The following is a 21,497-nucleotide window of genomic DNA, read 5'->3' on the forward strand; positions in this document are numbered from 1 at the left end:
AAAAGCTTTCATGATGGTAGAGAAAAAATATACAAATTTCTGCCTCTGCCTCATTATTGATTGCTTTTTTCTTTTTATTGAATTTATTGGGTGACACTCCTTAACAAAATTATACAGGTTTCAGGTACACAATTCCACAACAGATCATCTGTATACTGTATTGTGTGTTCACCACCCCGTCAGTCACCACCCATCACCATTTATCCCCCCTTTACCCTCAGCAATCATTACTGATTTTGAACCAACAGAATACATTAATGTAATTGTTTAAATGGATAATTGTCTACAACTTGTAAACTTTAATCACCCACAGTAGTCTTTTACTGCAGTGCCAAAATATTATTGATGTGAATATTGTCTCTAAAAAAGAAGATAATTCTTTTTGGAGACTTCAAATTTAATTGAAAGACGATTTGCAAGTAACACTAGGTCAGTGCTGCCATCACCTGAGCACCAACTGACCTTGGCAGCTGTAACATTTTAAACAGGCAGCTAGTAGTGATTTACTCACCAGAGAACAGCTCATTATTTATAGTGCTATCTCTTACTGAAGTGGCTTACTCCTGACCTGAGTAGTTTTCATCTGCACCTGAACAGTGTAGAATTACAGATCCCTAGTGAATTGCAAAGTAATCTGTTCTTTTGTATTCCCTAATTTTATGGCTTTCATTTATTTAGTCTCCCTAAGGGTTTGTATCCCCTCCTGAGGTTAATAGCATATCTACAATGTCCCAGTGGGAAGTACATACAGTTCTCTTAAGTCTATATTGTCCTAAATTCTATTCTTTGGATTACAATTATTTTTAATATTTGAGAAGAGAGCCAGAATACCAGTGGTTGTTTAAGGAAGTAATTTATCATGTGGTCATGGTAAATTTAAAAAGAAAATGTCATACATGAATCTGCAAAAATTGGGTTGATTTTCCAGGAGGTTTAATAAAGCACAAAGTTCCTTAAATAATTGAGAGTTTTATTTTATTAAAGATGGAAAATCCACCATTAGTACAAAATGTGGAAAAAATTGCAGTAAATATCTCCAGAGCAATTTTCCCCAAACACTTTTCAGACCCAGTAGAATGACTCTTTTCAACCGTCATCCGCACCAAACTCATAATTATCTATCCTTATTAGATTTCTTCCTCCTCTTATACTACAATATTTAGGTGCCAAGTAAACTTACATTCTTCTTGGAATGTTGGCATACATGCTTTGTGTTGGAAAATTATGTTTAAAATAAGCATTTTAAATGGAATGTCAATTAAAAATGTGTAGCATTCTGCTTTTGCTATCATCCAATAAATGCAAAACACTTTTATATGTGATCTCTCTTCAAGATCAAAACAATACAGTGAGAAATTAAGGCAAATATTTTTAAAAAAACACCCTTTAGCTGGTTTGGCTCAGTGTATAGAGCGTCAGCCTGCAGACAAAAGGGTCCTGGGTTCGATTCTGGTCAAGGATATGTACCATGATTGCAGGCTCCTGCCCAGCCCTGGCCCTGGTCCGGGCGTGTGCAGAAGGCAACCAATCGATGTGTTTCTCACATTGATGTTTCTCTCAGATGTTTCTTTCTGTCTTTCCCTCTCTCTTCCACTCTCTGAAAATCAATGGAAAAATATCCTTGGGTGAGGATTAAAAACAAAAACAAACGCATTTTGTCCTGAGAAAAGAACTTCAGTCTAGGAGGCTGAAAGACTTGACAGAATTCACAGTGCTAGCAGGGGCAAAGTCACAACTAAACTCAATTTTAACAAGCTCTAAATTCAACTTCCCTTTTTGTATATAACCTTCCAACATAAGAGCAAGTATCGCTGCTTAAAATCTCATGCACAATGAGATTTCAAGCAGCAATAATCATTATAAAAATAATAACTATGACACTTCCCCTAACTTTCCACCACAACTCCTCATGCATATATGCACATGCTTGCACACATACATACATACACAGACAACACCATGTGAACTTTAAGATTGACCACTGCACAGTAAATTCCTTAGGAAGGACAAAAAGCTGACTCAAATGTTGTAATAATGTATCATAAAAAAAGCAATTGAGTAAAAATATAAGTAACAACTAAACAGTAAGAAAGAAATCTGAGAAGGGAGATGATTAACTACAGCTATGACTGAATCAACAAATTTACTTCAACTATGTCTAAGAATTAATTAAACAAATATCTTTAAGACACACCTTCTCTCTGTAAAACATCTAATTCCAGATATTAAACATAACTCTCCTTACATTGTAAGGTTAGTTCTCTAGAGCAAGGCCCTATCCTCAATAATATTGCATAGTTATCTTATTCTTCCTGCAAGATAAGTTTAGGAACAAATATTATATTTGATTATTTATGTTCCTTCATTTGTTAACACATCAAAGAATAATGAAAAAAATTAACAGTAAAAGTATGAGCGGAGCAAACAACAATTTTGAATTTAATACTCTATTAAATTAAAAAAGGAATTTACTATTTAGTCTCTTAGCTCCCTAGAATTTTCTGGATAAGGACCTCAGTTCTGGATTTATAATGTGAAACTATAAAGAGTTTGTGTTTGCTAACAGAAATATATTAACATCAAGAATTCTAGAAAATATATAGTATTCTCTTACAAATTATACACCATTTCCCAAACTAATATGACTCTAATTGAATGTTTTATAGAAATACAACTTAATTTATATATTAAAATACACATACTTCATAATAAAGAAATTCTCATAAGTTTAAGTAAAATTATTTGGTGCTTTGATTTTGTAATGTACCCAGATTTTATTAATACAGAATACTATTAAAAATAAATATGTTGCCTCAAATTATTATTTTATCATAAATTTAAAGATTTCCTATAAATTTTAAAAATATTTTTAGCTCAAATTAGGTATAGTAATGCTAGTATCAAGTTCTAAAATACATAACTTCTATAGAGTATTCTCTGGTAAATAATTTTAATTGTCTCTAGAAGAATACAGTCCATAGATTGCATCTATTTTAGGTTTGTTTTGTGTTACAGAAGATAAGTTGATCTTGAGAAAAGAGTTGCAAACTTCAGGTTGGAGCCAGATCACAGAATATCTTAAATGCAAAATGAAGAAGTTTGAATTCTATTAGAGGATGACTGTAAGAACATGACTATAGGTGAGCAATTCTGATACCAATTGATTGGATAGACCAAAGAGCAGACAGCTTGGAAACAGGCAAGTCATTTAGGAAATAATTTTAGTAGTTAGGATGAAAGGTAATGAAAGTGTATGTTTTACTTTGATACAAAAAATGAGAAAATAAATGCCTGAATTAAAATTGTGTTACTGGTCATGGAAAGATGTGATCTATTTTGGAGTTGGAATCAAGAAATTATGGACTTAATTAGATAAAAATGTGATTCAAAAGGATTATTATAATCAGTAGTTATTATTACTTTTAGTATCACTTCAATGATAACTGAAACCCAAGTTTATAATTAAATTCCTATAAATGAAATAAAGTAAAATAAACACACAAACATTTTAACAAAAGTTAAAAATATAGGTAGGCATCCCAAATTAACTTTCTGTCTTCATACAAATTAATACATCTTGGCCGTATGACTGTTGTGCTTTTGATCTCATACATGTAAATAACTCACAGAATTGTTAAGGCTTGAATTAAGATTATTTGAATTAAGGCTTAAAGCAAGATAATTTCTTATATTTAATTTAAGGATGATTTTTAATTCAATACTAATATCAGAAATTTATACTGTTACTTATTTTACTCAAAAGTAACTTTAATAACAATTGAAAGATAAAATAACTTGCAGAAAACCAAGGTTAAAGGAAATCTCATTGGTCCAAATATATATATTTAATGGTTTTTCAAGAATCCATCATGCCACCTCTCAGTGGTAAAGAAACTCTTAAAGAACATATATGATAGATGATTGCACTTGAAGTATTTGCATACTGTTACTTATACCATGATTGCAGAAAAATTTTTGAATATGTTTGATACTTCACCAACTGAAAATAAATATACTTAAAATATACTTTGGAATGCCTAAGCTCTATTTATCCTTTATGTTTATTTTTAATTAATAGTTCATTAAAATTATAAATTATTGTTATTTGATCATAATTTTAGTATATTTCAATTGAATGTATAGCATTTAAACAGAATTTGTCCTCTCAATGTATTTTAAATTTAATTTAAATTAAATTTATAAAATTCTAACCTATGGCATAGTTTTGGAACCATATTCATAACTGTTGTAGCCTCCAAATAAACTTGCCCTTTTGTTATCAAAATCAGCAAGATAACTTTTAAAAAATAATAAGCCTCGTCACGCAAAATATTAAAAGCTATCAAAACATTTAAAAAGTTGCTATATAAAAGAGGAAAAAGCGAGAGATGAGGCTCTGCGCTGGTAGAACCCTGGGCACACAGATCCAAAAGGGCCTGGTTCAGGTTCCTCTCCAACGTCCTGGTGGCTTCCATGGTGGCCTGAGTGTCAGCCACTCATCCTGGGAAGGCTTCAGCAGGTCCCGGAGAGAATGCGGCCCCTGCGCCGGTTTTGCCTCTTCGGGGGATACTCAGCTCCCTCCTGCTTCTCGAAACTCTGGGAAGAAGTGGCCCAAGCCCTGCAGAGCCACATCATCCAGGTGGAAACAGAAACCCAGAGAGAGAAACTGAAGTGCTGGCCCAGCCCCAGCCCCACTCCCGGAAGAACCAAATAAAGAGAAAGAAGCCAGCACCGCACGAGCAAAAGATGAAGAGGAAGCCTCCCTGTCTTTTGCCCTGCCTCCAGGTTTGGATAGTCAGGCCCTGGAGAGAAAAAACTCAGAATGGTTTCTTGGAGAATCACCTGCCACAGAGGATCAAGACAAGCAGAACGCCAATCCTCAGCTGTCCATCCTGTTCGTGGAAAAGCATCAAACAGGAAGAGTGAGAGTTGGTGAAAATATCACCTTTATAGCCAATGTCAAGGCTGAAGATCTTAGAAAACCCACTGTCAAGTGTTTTAAAGGGAAATGGATGGATCTGGCCAGGAAAGCTGGGAAGCACCTCCAGCTGAAGGAAACCTTTGAAAGGCAAACTCGGATATACACATTCGAGATCTAGATCATCAAGGCCAAAGAGAACTATGCTGGAAACTACAGATGTAAGGTCAGCTATAAGGATAAGTTTGACAGCTGTTCATTCCATCTTGAAGTGCTGGAATCTACCGGGAATACTCCAAACATTGACATCAGATCTGCTTTCAAGAGAAGTGGAGAAGGTAAAGAGGATGCAGGGAACGTGACTTTAGTGGTCTCCTTAAACGTAGGTGAGAACCAAGTGATGGAGTGAGGAGCTGTGGCCTGGAAATTTTTAGATACCCACCCAGAGAAGTCAAGTTTAAAGTAGAGGTGTTTCAAAGAATTTCTTATTTCTTAAAACGTGTTTGGCTTATAGAACATCACAGAGTCAACTAAGAAAGAGACAGAGAAACAACTGCATACTAATCTGTTCAAGGTTTTTGCATACTAATCTGTTTAAGGTTTTAGCTGGTGCTGTTATATTTTCTTCTTAAATGTTTTATGAGTCTTTGCATATTAGTCGGGAATGAAGAGATTGAAAACTGACACAACAGACTTAAATACCTAAAAACTTCTAATTTCTCTCATTTCAACCATGATTCCCTATGATGCCGGAATAAAGCTTCCATTCTCCTGCTTTTGATATTTGACTGAAAAATCAATTTCACAATTTTGGTAGAAGTCTATGCAAAATATATATATTTTGAAGGCACGCGTACTTTAATATAGTATTTATGATTTATTGTATTTCATCAAATCTAAGATACCATCAATTTTAAGATATACCTGCATTTTATAAATCACTGAGCAATAAAAAATTGCTCCGAATAGTTTAGTATAACATACTTTTGATTATAAGATACATCTTTCTTTCAGAGATGTTTAAAATGTCAAAAATGTTCATTTAAAAAGAAATAAAATATGGTAGTAAAATAGGAATAAATACTTAGCATTATCTCACCCTGTTAACATTGTTCTCTCTTACAATAAAATTTGTACAACTTCAAAAAAAAGAGGAAAAAGCCACTAAGCTAATAGATCTTGCACCTTATGATTATTTATTGTAATGTCAACGCATTTAGGGAGGACCACAGTGGGTATATTTTTCTATTCTTAGTACCAGACATAGTACCAGGTATAAAACAGGTCCACGATACATATCTTTGTTGTTTTTGAATCACTCATAATTATCCAAGTAATTTTCAATCCAACAGAATTTAAATCTCAGACAACAAAGTTGCTTCATTTTTTTTTCCTGTGGGGTAGATTTATCTCCAGAAAGTTATCAAACAATTAATGAAAGTATAAAAATTGTAAAGAATTATACATATCGTGGTTATTTTGAGAATATTGATTTTAATCATTGGCAATTTCTGAATAATTTGATTTGAAGATTTTAAAGACTGGGCCCGGCCAGTGTTGCTCAGTGGTTGAGCACTGGCACATGAAATAAGAGGTCACCGGTTTGATTCCTGGTCAGGTCACATGCCCTGGTTGCCAGCTCAATCCCCAATAGGAGACTTTCAGGAGACAGCCTATCGATGATGTTTCTCTCTTTGATGTTTCTATTTCTCTATCCCTCTCCCTTCTTCTCTCTCTAAAAATCAATGAAAACATATTTTAAAAAAAGTCTGATTACATTGCTAAATTAAATAATTCTATAAATGTATTGCATTTTCCAAATAATTTTGCACATTAACTAATTTGTCATGGTGTGAGATTGTCCACAGAACTGGAACAGATATAACTCCCTAAAATTTCATGATTTACAAATTACCCTGTATTAGGTATAGTCACTTCTTTTAAAATTACTGCTTTAGAATACTTAATTCCACTATTTTAATAGAGGTTTCTCCATTTCTATTTTCTTGATAAGTTAACAAGTATTATAAATATAATGGTTAAATATGTAAAAGTCTAAAGTATGTAAAATCAGTTTCTGATAATAATACTATAGTTTCTTTTTACTTGTTACATCATACTTATGTATAATACACTAAATGAAAATGGCACGAAGATTTAACAAGAGCATTTTAAATTATTACAGTAGGAAAGAAATGAGTTAATAATAGCATATTTTCTAACAGAAAAGATGTGCAGCATTAAAATTTCATAAATTGAAATAAATACTGCAAAATCCCTAATAAAATATGTTCATATAATTTTATGTAATTTTTACCAACTAGTGTTACCAGATAAACACACACTTACATCTCATAAAGTATCCCAAGTATCCTGCAAAACACATGATTTTACACTCTGCCTGGGTAATACAATGAAAAATATCCAAGTTATATTTTATGTTTTCATAATACAAAAGAAATCTAGATGCTTAGAGGTGTCAGGAATTTTAGCATTCCACTGGCAAAACATTATTCATTCAACATATTAGATGTCATATATGAAGGATATAGAAACATTGTAAGACAAAATCAGGAGACTCCATAGGTGAGTGCTACTAATACCATACTTAATGCAAATGAAATACTTTTGCTTTCCACTCTGTCGACTATTTATTTTAAAGACTATAGTTTATCTGTGTAGGTAGGACTGAAAATTCTGTTCATGAGTAAGGGAGGGCAATAAATTTTATTGCTAGCTCTTGTTGGACTAAATATTTCATTAACTTATCCAGAGAACACATAATGGTATATTTTGTTTACTCTTTCTTCACCTGGGATGGAAATAAAATAGAAAACCCCTAAAAGTAATGAATTACAAAAATGTGATGAATTATTTTGAGTCCACCTTACCTTCAGAGATTAGTTTGGTTAAAATCAGAATATTTAGAACTGAATAGATAATTCTCATCCAATAGCATTATGATAGGCAGAAGTCTAAAATGCTGCTCTTTCAAGATATATGTCCTAACCTATGGGGGTCTGAATATGGTGAGATGCTTGTGATTATGTTAAATTAAATGGCAAGAGAAATTTTAGATATAATTAAGGTTACTAGTCAGTTGACATAGAGTTCATTAGAAAGATTACCTAGGTGGGCCTGATATAATTACATAAGCTCTTTAAAAGAGGAAAGTTTTCTCTAGCTGGTATCAGAAGAGGATGTAGGGATCTGAAATGTGAGAGGGAACAACATTTAGGAGATATCTCCATTGTAGAAAAGGAGGGGATTTTGGATTAATGACTTAAGAGTGGCCTTTATAAACTAAGCGAGGTCCGTGGTTGACAGTCCATAAGAAAATGGGCCCTCAGTCCAGGAACTAGTTTTTCCAACAACTTGAATAAGCTTGAGAGCAAATTCTTTCCCAGAGACTTCAGATAAAAGCAAGCCCAGGCAACACCTTGAATATGGCCTTGGGAGACCCTGTGCAAAGAACCCCAGTCAAACCTGCTCAAACTTCTGACCGACACAATTGTGAGATAATAAATGAGTAGTTTTAAGCAGGTAAGTTAGTGGTGATTTATTACAAAACCACAAAGTTTAATGCAGCATTTGTTTCTAGTCTTTATTGTTGAAAGTGTTACATATGTCCCCCCTTTTCCCCTATTGACTTGTTTTAGCCTGCCCCCTACCACAAGCCTTCACCACCCTATTGTCTATGTCCATGGATTATGCATATATGCATATAAATTCTTTGGTTAAACTCTTCCCACCCACCCAACCTCCCCCACCTTCCCTCTGAGATTCAACAATCTATTCCATGCTTCTATGTCTCTGGATCTATTTTGTTAATAAGTTTATGATGTTCATTAGATTCCACATATGAGTGAGATCATGTGATATTTCTCTTTCTCTGACTGGCTTGTTCCACTTAGCAGAATACTACCAGGTTCATCCATGTTTTGCAAATGGTAAGAGATCCTTTTTTACAGCTGCATAGCATTCCATTGTGTAAATGTACCACAGCTTTTTAACCACTCACCGGATGATGGGCTGTTTCCAAATCTTAGCTATTGTAAATTGTGCTGCTATGAATATAGGAGTGCATATATTCTTTTTGATTGGTGTTTCAGAATTCTTAGGATAATAAAAGCCAAATATGACAAATCTACAGCCAGCATCATACTCAATGGGCAAAAACTAAAACCATTTCCCCTAAGAACAGGAACAAGACAGGAATGCCCACTTTTACCACTCTTATTCAATATTAGAGGCCCGGTGTACAGATTTGTGCACTAGTGGGGTCCCTCGGCATTGCTGCTGCTCTGCTGCCCTCTGCTGCCTCTGCGTACACAGCTGCAACTGCACTCACCAGCTGTGAGCTCAGCATCTGGAGCCCTTTGGTCAGCTGAGTGGTGCTCCCGCTGTGGGAGCGCACTGACCACCAAGGGGCAGCTCCTGTGTTGAGCATCTGCCTGCTGGTGGTCAGTGAATGTCATAGCTACAGTCCTGGTTGTCCTGTCGTCCCGTCACTTAGGGTTTTATATATATATATATATATATATATATATATATATATATATATATATATATTACTGGTAGTCCCAGCCATAGGAAGTAAAACTGTCATTATTCGCAGGTGACATGATATTGTACATAGAAAACCCTAAAGACTTCATCAAAAAACTAGTAGATTTAATAATGAATTTGGCAAGGTAGTAGGATACAAAATTAACACCCAGAAATCTATGGCATTTTTATACACCAATAATGAACTCTCATTGAGAGAAACCAAACAAACAATCCCATTTACCCCTGCAACAACAACAACAAAAATTAAGGTACTTAGAAATAAACTTAACCAAGGAGGTAAAAGACCTGTACTTGGGAAACTACAGGACACTGAAAAAGGAGATAGAGGAAGATATAAATAAGTGGAAGGATATACAGTGTTCATGGATTGATATAAGCAGCATTTATTTTTTTAGAGATAAGGAAACTGAGTCCCAGAGAGGTCTACAATTATAAAATGATATGCCTCTCTTCATTATTCATATCCCACCCAATACTCTTGCATTCTGTTCCTCTGCTGGCAACTATCTGTGAATCTCACAAAACATAAGTATCTAATTATTTTTAAATAGTCAAATATACATAAAAGTCCAAAATCTGAGTTATCAAATATACTAATGTGAGAATTACTGTTATATATCTCCATACTTTAATAATGAATTGAAACCACTTTCCTTTAGCCTTGTCAGTAATACACTGATTTTTCTCCCCATTTTTAATAAGTCCAGAATCTTTGGGTGTCCATAATAGATTTTGTACATATTTATTCAATTAATTACTTAAAACACCTCTAGAGATAAACTTAATTATTCGGACTTAGCTAGTTCCATAATTTCATACTGAATAAACATTCAAAGTCCCTATGTGTTTGCAAACATGAGATCAGTATTAAATAAACTGTCTTTGTATAGACCCAAATGAGCTTTAAAACTACATCATATCAAATTAACAAGTTTCAATAATCCTATTAAGGCAGAGATAAACTGCTGGTGTGACTCTGGAATCTGTCATTTGCTTGCATTAACAAGTGTTTGTTCTAGTTTGTTAGGCATAAGAAAAATATCTTCAGCTACATTTGAATTCTACAGCCAAATAAAATGGAAATTTTTAAGTAAACTTTCAGGATGTGTACAAATACCGGTTATTAGGCAGTGTGTGTGTGTGTGTGTGTGTGTGTGTGTGTGTGTGTGTGTGTGTTTTACATGTATGCTTCTTGACATTATCACTGGTAAGATGAAGGTGAAGTAAGTGATATGAATCAAGGAGTTAGGTTAGTGTTTTAGAAAAAAAATCATTGAACTAGGTATGAGTCAGGAGATTCAACTAGCCTCTCATAAAACCTGTTTCCCATTTTGTTTTCTCTCACATGATCTATAATGCCCCTTCTACTTTATGAATACATTTTTAAAAATATATATTTTTATTGATTTCAGAGAGGAAGGCAGAGGAAGAGAGCGATAGAAACATCAATGATGAGAGAGAATCATCAATTGGCTACCTCCTGCACGCCCTCTACTGGGAATCAAGCCCACAACCTGGACATGTGCCCCAGCAGGGAATGGAATCATGATCTCCTGGTTTGTCGGTCAATGCATAGCCACTGAGCCACCAAGGCTGGGCCATGGATTCAATTTTAAAATGGTTTTATTGATTTTAGAGAGAAAGGAAAAGGGAGAGAAACATTGATGAGAGAGAAACATCAATTGGCTGCCTCCTAAAGGACTCCTACTGGAGATCCAGCCCAAAACCTGGGCATGTGCTGTAACTGGTAATTGAACTGGTGACCTCTTGGTCCTTGGGAATATGCTCAACCAACTGAGACACATAGGTGAGTGCACTATATAGATACAATTTACAAGTAGGTCCAATAAGCTCCTTTGCATATTTCCTTTCAGTTATAACTCCCGTCCATTCATCCTCTGTAATCCTACCTAATAAAGAGGTAATATGCAAATTGACCATCACTCCAACACACAAGATGGCTGCCTCCATGTGGACATAATATGGCCACCACAAGATGGCCAGCAGGGGAGGGCAGTTAGGGGTGACCAGGCCAGCAGGGGAGGGAAGTTAGGGGGGACCAGGCCTGCAGGGGAGGGCAGTTGGGGGGGACCAGGCCAGCAGGGGAGGGCAGTTGGGGGAGACCAGGCCTGCAGGGGAGGGCAGTTAGGAGCAATTGGGCCAGTAGGGGAGGGCAGTTAAGGTCGACCAGGCTGGCAAGGGAGGGCAGTTAGGGGTGACTGGTCCAACAGGGGAGGAAAGTTATGGGTGAACATGGCTGGCAGGGGAGGGCAGTTGGGGGCAATCAGGCCAGCAGGGGAGGGAAGTTAGAGGCAACCAGACTGTCAATGGAGGGAATTTAGGGGCAATCGGGCCGGCAGGGGAGCAGTTAGGGGCAATTGGGCCGGCAGGGGAGCAGTCAGGCATCTATCAGGCTGGCAGAGGAGTGGTTAGGGGCAATCAGGCAGGCAGGCAGGCGAGCAGTTGGGAGCCAGCAGTCCTAAATAGGGCAGTTGGACATCCCTTGAGGGGTCCCAGATTGGAAAGGGTGCAGGCTGGGCTGAGGAACACACACACACACACACACACACACCCTTGTGCACAAATTTTGTGCACCAGGCCTCTAGTTATCTACACTAATAAAAGAGAAAAAATGGTAATTGGCGTACGACGATACCCTTTTCATTGGCTAATCAGGGCTATATGCAAATTAACTGCCAACTATGATTGGCAGTTAACTGCCAACAAGATGGCGGTTAATTTGCATATGTAGGCACAATGCAGGGATGCAAAAGGGAAAGCAGGAAGAAGCCCCCTGCCACTGACAGTGATCGGAAACTCAGGGGGGAGCTAAGAGCTGGGGGGCAGGGCAAAGGCGGCCCTGGGGCTGCCTTTGCCCTGCCCCCCAGCCATGATCGGAGAATCAGGTGCCTTTTCCGCCCTGGCCAGTGATAGCAGGAAGTAGGGGTGGAGCCAGCGATGGGAGCTGGGCACAGTCGAAGCTGGCAGTCCCGGGAGCTAGGGGTCCCTTGCCTGGGCCTAAAGCGGAGCCCACGATCGCGGGGCCGCTGCAGCTGCGGGTCCCCACTGCCTGAGCTGGACGCCTCAGCCAGAGGCGTTAGGCCTGGGCAGGAGCGGAGCCTGCAACCGCGGGGAGCTGGGGGTCCCCTGCCCAGGCCTGACACCTCTGCCGGAGGCCTCAGGCCTGGTCAAGGGGCCAATCCGGTGATTGGTGATCGGAGGGTGATGAGGGTCAACTCCTCTGGCTGAGGCATCAGGCCTGGGTGGGGGGCTGAGCCGGGGATTGGGGGGATATGATGGTCCCCTTGCCCAGGCCTGAAGCCTGGGTCAGAGGCGTCAGGCTTGGGCGGGGGGTGGAGCAAGCGATCAGACGGAGATGGGGGGTCCCCTGCCCAGGCATGATTCCTGGGCCAGAGGCCTCAGGCCTGGGCGGGGGCCAGAGCCAGTGATTGGGGGGAGATGGGGGTCCCCTGTCCAAGCCTGACACCTCTGGTGGAGGCGTCAGGCCTGGGCAAGGGGCCGATCAGGCGATTGGAGGGTGATGGGGGGCTACGCCTCTGGCTGAGGCATCAGGCCTGGGCTGGGGGCAGAACCAGTGATGGGGGGAAATGAGGGTCCCCTGCCCAGGCCTGACGCCTCTGTCAGAGGCGTCAGGCCTGGGCAAGGGGCTGATCCTGTGATTGGAGTGTGATGGGGGTCAACGCCTGAGGGCTCCCAGTATGTGAGAGGGGGCAGGCTGGGCTGAGGGACACTCTCCCTCACACACACCCAGTGCACGAATTTCGTGCACCAGGCCCCTAGTCCTATATAATAAAAGCCTAATATGCAAATAGAGCAAATGGCAGAAAGACCAGTGGAATTACTGGTTGCTGTGATGTGCACTGACCACCAGGGGGCAGGCGCTTAATTCAGGAGCTGCCCCCAGCCCTCAGGCCCCAGGCCAGCCAAGGTGAATGCCAGCAGGGGCCCCTGATCGCCCCACCGGTCACCCCACTGATCAGCCCTGATCGCCGGCCAGGCCTAGGGACCCTACCTGTGTGTGCACGCATTTTGTGCACCAGACCTCCAGTAACATTTATAATCACTACAGCATTATGATGATCAAGATTATAAAAAGAATGCACCCGTAATATTTAATCAGTGGAACTTGAGTTTGAACTATCTCTCTTCTTTTTTTCATTCTATACTCCTTCAGCAAAATTGTTTTATTTTATTCAAATTGTTCATTTTTAAGATCTTAAATTTCCACTTTCATAAACCACAATGACACAGAAGGGTCTGACTTTTGTAGCAATAATTCATTATTTTTGAGAAAATGCTTTTGCTACTGTGAGGTGCATCTGTATTTTGGTGCTTGGTACACATGAACATACTGGTGTCCTGTGTGTCAACTGATTTTATTAACTGAGAATACTTATCTACAATATCCATTTTTTTTCCGTTGAGCATGAGCATTTGCTCTGCTAAGATTAAAATTATTTTTTAAGTAAAGCAATACAATAATTAATTTTCTATATACCAGCTTCAAGATACCAGGGCTGGGACCATAATGAAATAAGGAGGTTTCTCTGTCAGTGTATTTGCATGACCTTGAGAATGAGAACCTCTAAATTTTGTGACCTAGGCATGTCACTCTTGGCCCCTTAATGTACATTAACTAATTTTTATATTAATTAATTTTGCTTCACCTTTTCTGTTGTATGTTAATCGCAGATGTATAAAGTTGCCATGTATGCATGCACTTTCAATATTCTAAAAAGGCAAAAATGTAATATCTTATACAAAGACTATTTGACAGTATCAATAAATATGCTCATGAGAAACTATTTTTCAAATTATGGAACATTTAGTTTTGTATAAATAAAGGGTAATAGTTTCATCCCTGGACCTGAGAAGTAGATTTAAAAGATATGTAGTAGCAATAAAGAAAGGATCTAATGCTCATCAGATTGTATGAGCTTTATAATACATTTGGTATTTTATGATTTACTTCCAAATCAATATCTTTAAAGGTTATAAAGTTAAACTATGCTTGAAATTTATATAATACACTTTAATGAACATAGAATTTCTGAAACAAAAACAAATATATCTTTAGGAGCTTCCAAAATATGCTGGCTTTTATCTTGTTTTTAGATTGCCTAAAATAAGTTCCAAATTAATGATAGTTATATGAGGTCAATATTGAGCTATTTTGATAGGATTTTATAAATTTTCTCTCATAATTATATATGGTGTAAAAACAAAGCTAGCCAAACTGCTTTATACATCATTAACTGAAACAAGTAATTATGATTTAGATAATAAGGTGAGAGTGACATTTTAAGTAAAGGTCAGATACTTTCACAGGAAAAAGAAAAATGTGCATTTGACACTGCTCAACATTGCAAACTAGACAATGATCATCATGTAATGTCCTCTGTGAGGTTTGCAAATGCCTATATTGGAATGTAACTTATTTTAAGAAGTCAAATAATGTATATCCAAAGCTCGTGAAAATGGTCTCTTTTTTGCTTTGTTTTGTTTTTGTGAATATGTGTATAAAAAGTTAGGAACTTTCTTAAGTCTTAATTTGATTAATGTTTTTCACAAGGCAACTGGATCTTTTCTATAGTAACATTTCATTGTATATGAAAATCACCAACTTCAATAGCTAGATGTTTGGCTGGGCCCATAAAAGAAATGCAAATCATACTCCAAGCCATGGCCAGGTAGCTCAGTTGGTTAGACTGTTGACCTAATACACCAAGATTGTGGATTCCATCCCAGTCAGGGCACATACAAGAATCAACCAATGAATGTATAAATAAGTGGAACAATAAATCAATGTCTTTTTTTTTCTTTCTCCAACTATCTCTCAAAATCAATAAATAAAATTTTTTTAAACATCATAGTTCAATATTAATGTCAACCTTTTCCAACTTCTAATTCCTGCTCTCCCCACCTTAGGTAGCTTTAACTGAGAATTAATAAGGCCCAATCAAGGAAACTTGAGTGTTATTTGTATTGTTTCACATAAACTGAAACCTTATCATAGTGATATCCATAGAAAAACCAGAGATAGAAAGGCCAATGTGCTCATTAGCAGTTTCTTCAGATTAATTGGAACTTTTTTTCCACTGACGGATGCTGTAAAAAAATGTATATACCAGGGATCATATCTTAATAAAACTGGTTGGACAATAACTCTCTATTAGCTGAAGGCAGAAGGTGTAAAACAGCATTAATAAAGAGTGAAATTACATCAGAACTGGCAATGTTATCAAGCTCCATCGTTACAGACAAATTAGGAAATGGATGTGAGGGAGGAGTTTCCAAGAGCTCTCTTAAACTGAAGTTTTCAACTATTAATTTGTCAATTCCAGGTAAGATTCTGAATCTAGTGAAGCAGCAAAAAGATTTCTAAATTCAAGTTTTTAGCCTGAATTACCATCCTTTGAAGTTAGCAAGCCATAATGCTAGTAAATGCCTGTGCCTTCTTTCCCTATATCAGTGAGACTTTTATAAATCAGCAAAAAACTGCCAGACCTTTAGGGGAAATTCTTTCAAACTATGGAATGCTATATATTAATGCATTTCTCTGTGGGTTCATTGACTTTCCAATGACTGTGAATGTTTGAGTGGGGGAACTTTTTTCTGCCAAGGACCATTTGGATATTTATAACATTATTGGCAGGCCGTACAAAATTATCAACTTAAAAATTAGTCTGCTATATTTGGCCAAACACTTAATAAACTCACCCCTAATGTCTTAGGCAGGGCCAGGCCAAATTATTTCTTGAGCCTTGTAGGGTCCATGGGCCAGATGTTCCACAGCCCTGGTAGAAGGTGGGACATATTTGTTATGAGCTACTCAAAGTGGACAGAAATAGAGGATAAGAAAGAAGAGGTAGATATTTTTCCAATGTACTTGTGGATGGCAGCATCTAATTATTCAAAATTTCTTTAAATATGTCAGTTTAAAGTTATTGTGTTTAAAAGCATTTTAGCTAAGGGGAAGCAATTAAATTTCTACTCAGCTTTAACTTGGATACACATTTTGGAGCAAACCATTTAGAAAAGTTTGTTTGGAATAGGCCCGTGTAAGACTGCCCCTTCTCAAATGAATGAAATTACATTATAATGTGCTATTTTCTACTTTACCTTGAGTGTTTTGTAGACTTTATTTTAGAATTACGTAACTATGTGTAATTGTTTGAAAAACTGGTAAATAACTAAAGTGAAAAAAGTTGTTTTTTACATCTGCAATACTAGTATATTATGTTTGATTTTTTTAAAAATATAAATTGAAAAACATCAGTACTGGTTAAGACCGTGGCATTTTGAAAACCTGTATTTGTCTATTGCAATAAATTTAAGTCAAGGTGTGTGTGTGTGTGTGTGTGTGTGTGTGTGTGTGTGTGTGTGTGTGTGTTGAAGGTGGTGTACTTGTATGTTCATGTGTATACCAATGGTAGCTCTTTGGAGAAGTAGAAATATAGAAATTCAGCAGCCACTCAGGAGATAAAGAATAAATACCAGATTTACCTTACCTCTACCTGGAGATCAGCTATTTTTAAAAAAATTTAAATCAGTTTAATACTTGCTCATGTTTTAAAATTATACCAGTGAAAATAGTTTGGTAATACACATGGTTTTTATTCTTCTACTTGTTATTCTAATTTTATTTTTAAGTTAGACTTATACATTATACATTGTCTGGTTATCATGGAGTTAGCAGAATTACCAAAAGTATATTTCTTAGGAAAGAGTGTGTCCATTAACACATTAATAGTGAAAATTCTCCTGGCAGGTGTGCTCAGTTGGTTGAGCATCATCCCCATGCACCAAAAGTTTGTCCATTCTATTCCTTTTCAGAGCACATGAACAGGCTACAGGCTCACTCCCCAGTAGGAGGCATGCAGGAGGCAAGTTGATCAATGTTTCTCTCTCATTTGATGTTCCTCTCTCTCCATCTTTCTTCCTCACTCTAAAAATCAATAAAAACACATTAAAAATAAAATAATAGTGAAATTATTTTTTAGCAAAATTATTATTGATTTTCCTCAAGGTGACTTATCATTCTTTAAAAAAAAAAAAAAACATGAAAGGCCAGTGTTAATATCTGTTCCAAAGTAGTTTTGCGTTTGATTTTTAAATAGAGATTTCATAAACCTTTTGTTTGTCCCTTTCTACGATTCTAACCAATGGCATAATTCTTCATTGACTTAATGAGTTTTCATAACTACATTAAACAAACAAACATTTTCTGAGGCCTATGTGCTGAAAACTAAGCTAGTTACTGGGGATAGAAAACTAATGAAAACAGTGAGTCTGCCTTTGAAAAACATAATCAAGTGAGTAAGCTTATGAATGAGCCATGTTTCAAATATGTGGATGAGGATTCACCTAATGGGCATATGTTGGTGTCCAATGATTATCATCCCTGCTTGCACATTAAAATCACCTATTAAGCTGATACAAAAAATAAAGGGAGCTAAGTTTCAAATCATACCTACTCTGTTAGAATCATGGGACAGGTTCTGACCTCCACATGCAATTTTAATGCACAGCTACTGTTGTGAGTGACTGGTCTAGACAGTGATAAATAAAAGGTCACATTTATCAAAATGGTTAATATACTGGGTCAATGATGATTCAGCTTGTTTGTTTTATTCTAATAGCAGGAAAGGGTGAAATCCCTTTTAAGTAAAAAGAAATGTGGAAATGCTGAAGAATCTTTTAACATATAATTATTCATTGGATAGTTTAATTGCTCACACCCAACGCAGAAAACAAACATTTTAAAGAGCTGAATTTCATTCAAATAAGATTTAAAGTTCTCTCTATGTATTTGTGGTAAGTTAATGTCAAATTTTAGATCTATTTTTAATCTATAAATGTCTTCTTTATTCATATTAAATATATGTGTTAACTGTATTATACTTTATAGTTTTGAATATGTTAGCCTTTATTTTAAATATGGCCCAACAATTTAAAGATAGTGAATGCACAATGAAAATCATGGAGAACAATATGACGTTTCCTCAAAAAACTAAAAATGGAACTCCCATTTGGTCCAGTGATCCTACATTTAGGAATATATCCCAAGAAACCAGAAACACCAATCAGAAAGGATATATGCACCCCTATGTTCATAGCGGCACAATTTACCATAGCTAAGATTTGGAATCAGCCTAAGTGCCCATCAGCAGATGAGTGGATCAAAAAACTATGGTACATCTACACAATGGAATACTACGCTGCTATAGAAAAGAAGGAACTCTTACTATTTGCAACAGCATGGATGGACCTGGGGAGCATTATGCTAAGCGAAATAAGCCAGTCATAGAAAGATAAATATCACATGGCCTCACTCATTTGTGGAATATAATGAACAACATAAACTGATAAATAAAAATAGATCCAGAGACAGAGAAGCATTGATCAGACCGTCAAAACTCAGAGGGAAGGTAGGGGAGGGTGGGAGTAAGGGGGAGAGATCACCCAAAGGACTTGTATGCATGCATATAAGCCTAACCAATGGACAGAGACACCAGGGGGGTGAGGGCATGAGTGGAGGGGTCGGGGGGCAATGGGGCAATAAGAACACATATATAATACCTTAATCAATAAAGAAAAAAAATTAAAAGAAAATCAAATCATATCCTGAATTATACTTACATGTGAATGTCTGAAACTTCAGTTTTGAGATATAAAAATAACAAGTGATTAGTTACATGTATAATGATTAAGAACTAATAAGTTGTAATCATGTTTAATTTGGTGTTATACTGAAAATGCACTAAAAAGTAGGAAGACTTTTTTTATTTTCTGAAATTCTACCATGCCACAGTTAGACACATAGAAAAAGGCACAAGTAAGTATACATTTTTAGGAATAAAAGTTTCAGATCCTGAGAAAATTAATTGATATATTATTTTTTACTATTAAGTAAAAATGTATAAAATTGATACAAAGGGATAAAATCACAAAAAAGTAAATATTATCCTATCTTGAAAACTCTGTTTATTATACATTATTTTCCAATCAGACATAAAAATGTAAATAAATAGAAAAAAATCTATAGATTTATATTTTGTAAACTGTGTTTCTCTATAAAAATACTTTAAGTACAAATAGCGCCTACTATATAACAAACAAAATTGTCTAATAATAATAATATGTTATCTATTGGAACAACTGATACAATGAAAATAAAATGTTTTAAAATTCAGTCACTTTTAAAATATTTTCTTATTTTATGCAAACAACAAATTTCTGGAAGTGTAATAGGTTTTTGGTACACATTACCAAGTTTACCTCTATAAGCTGTTCCTTTACATACTACCACAACTTTCTCTTGGAATTTCTCAATAGATTGCTATTAATAACAAATGTCAGTAGCACTTTATTTTCCTTTTCAATGTTTATTATTTTCCCCATATTAGTGTTTTTAATAAAATGTCCAAAACAATCATAAACATATAGTAATCTGATATTTTTACTGACTTTAATGGAATCTCTTCCAGTGTTTCTCTATTAACTATGCGTTGGCTGTTGGGTCAGTGCACAGTGAGAATAATGTTCAATAAGATTCATTATAGCCTTGTTTGTTATAGCATAAAATTGAAGCATCCAACAATATTAGACAACTAAATGCATTATGAAATATCTATAATACAGCCAACAACAAGTCATTTTGGGGAAATTGTATAACAGTTGAAGAACTCCTTGCTCACTAATTAATCAATCATAGTTGGTTTCTTTCCACTACCCTATACAGTAAAGCAATATAAACACATATTGTACTGTTAACTTTAATATAGTCAACACTTGAATATATTGCCATCATATGTAAAACTGTACTAAATGCCTATTTATGATGTAACGCTTTCATACATGCCATATTAATTTCAAAATATTAAATCCATGCATCCATATTCTCACCTGTATTCTTTGTCACAGATAAAAGAAACAGTGTCTCCATCTTTACATGGAAAACACATACAGATTTATTCTTCATCGCCTCAAATTCCAATTCTTTACAAAACTTTTGCTCCTAATTTTCTTAGTTCAAACTCCAATTAACTTCCTTAAATTTTGGAATCCTTTTAGAAATGTTGTTAACTTTGATCTCATTATCTCATTCATCACGCCCAATTTTCAGTTCTCACCTCTACAATTCTAGCCTTGGCCCTTATCTCTTATTTTGATTGTAACTTTCTCCTGACTGATTTTCCTACTTTAAACTTGATTTCCATCTTCCATTATGATCCTTAATTAGTTGTTTCAAATATTTTTCATAATATTTTATATGCAAAGATTATATATGTATTATATTACAAGACAATGAGCAGATGTGGGTAGAGGCAAGATTATAATGTTTTGAGGAGTGAATGGGAATTGAGGAAGTTTAGATAGTAAATGGAATTTTTCTATTTGAGAAGGTTATGCAAGAAATAATATTCTAAAAATAAATATCAAAACTCCTTTAATCTGGTACTTATTGCCTCCACAAAGTTGTCCATAATATAACCCCAATATTTATATCTAAATTCATCTCTAAGGTAGTTGAAAACCCGGTTCCAAAAATAATGACATGTTCTTGAGGTAATTTATTTTCTGCCTTTTGGGACTTTTCCTTCCTCTTCATTTTTCCAAATCTTACTATAAGGAGCAAATCACATTCAATCTGCATGAGTCCTCTCTCATTCTATTCTAGTCCACAGTGGTTTCTTTCTTCAGACTCAAAATGACAATTATTCTTATTCTGCCTTGTATATTAGGCACTTATTTTCATGGGACTCCAACTTATGGGCCTAAATAATGTATTTCAGTTCTTCAAGGATTATTTGAATTATTTCATTTTTTAATGAAAAGTTAAAAGAATCATTTATAAAGTCATAGTATGATAAGAATTCTGAGAATTTCAATAATATACAAGTTTGTAATATATAAGTTTATGCTTAGAAAAAATGAGGATTTTAGCAAAATGCTAAAAGAAGTTGATTTTGAATGGAAGGAT

The 21,497-nt window shown here is 36.0% G+C and overlaps 1 protein-coding gene and 1 pseudogene across 1 annotated transcript in view; one reads left to right on the forward strand and one right to left on the reverse strand.

Moving 5' to 3' along the window:
• The window catches only part of LOC132224593 (myosin-binding protein C, slow-type-like), a 60,114-nt pseudogene extending 54,806 nt beyond the window's left edge, over positions 1-5,308 (forward strand).
• The window catches only part of PCDH11X (protocadherin 11 X-linked), a 919,146-nt gene that overhangs the window by 779,700 nt on the left and 117,949 nt on the right, over positions 1-21,497 (reverse strand). The gene's annotated exons all lie outside the window — the stretch shown is intronic.

The sequence above is a fragment of the Myotis daubentonii genome, chromosome X (genome assembly GCF_963259705.1).
Source record: "Myotis daubentonii chromosome X, mMyoDau2.1, whole genome shotgun sequence".
NCBI lineage: Eukaryota > Metazoa > Chordata > Mammalia > Chiroptera > Vespertilionidae > Myotis > Myotis daubentonii.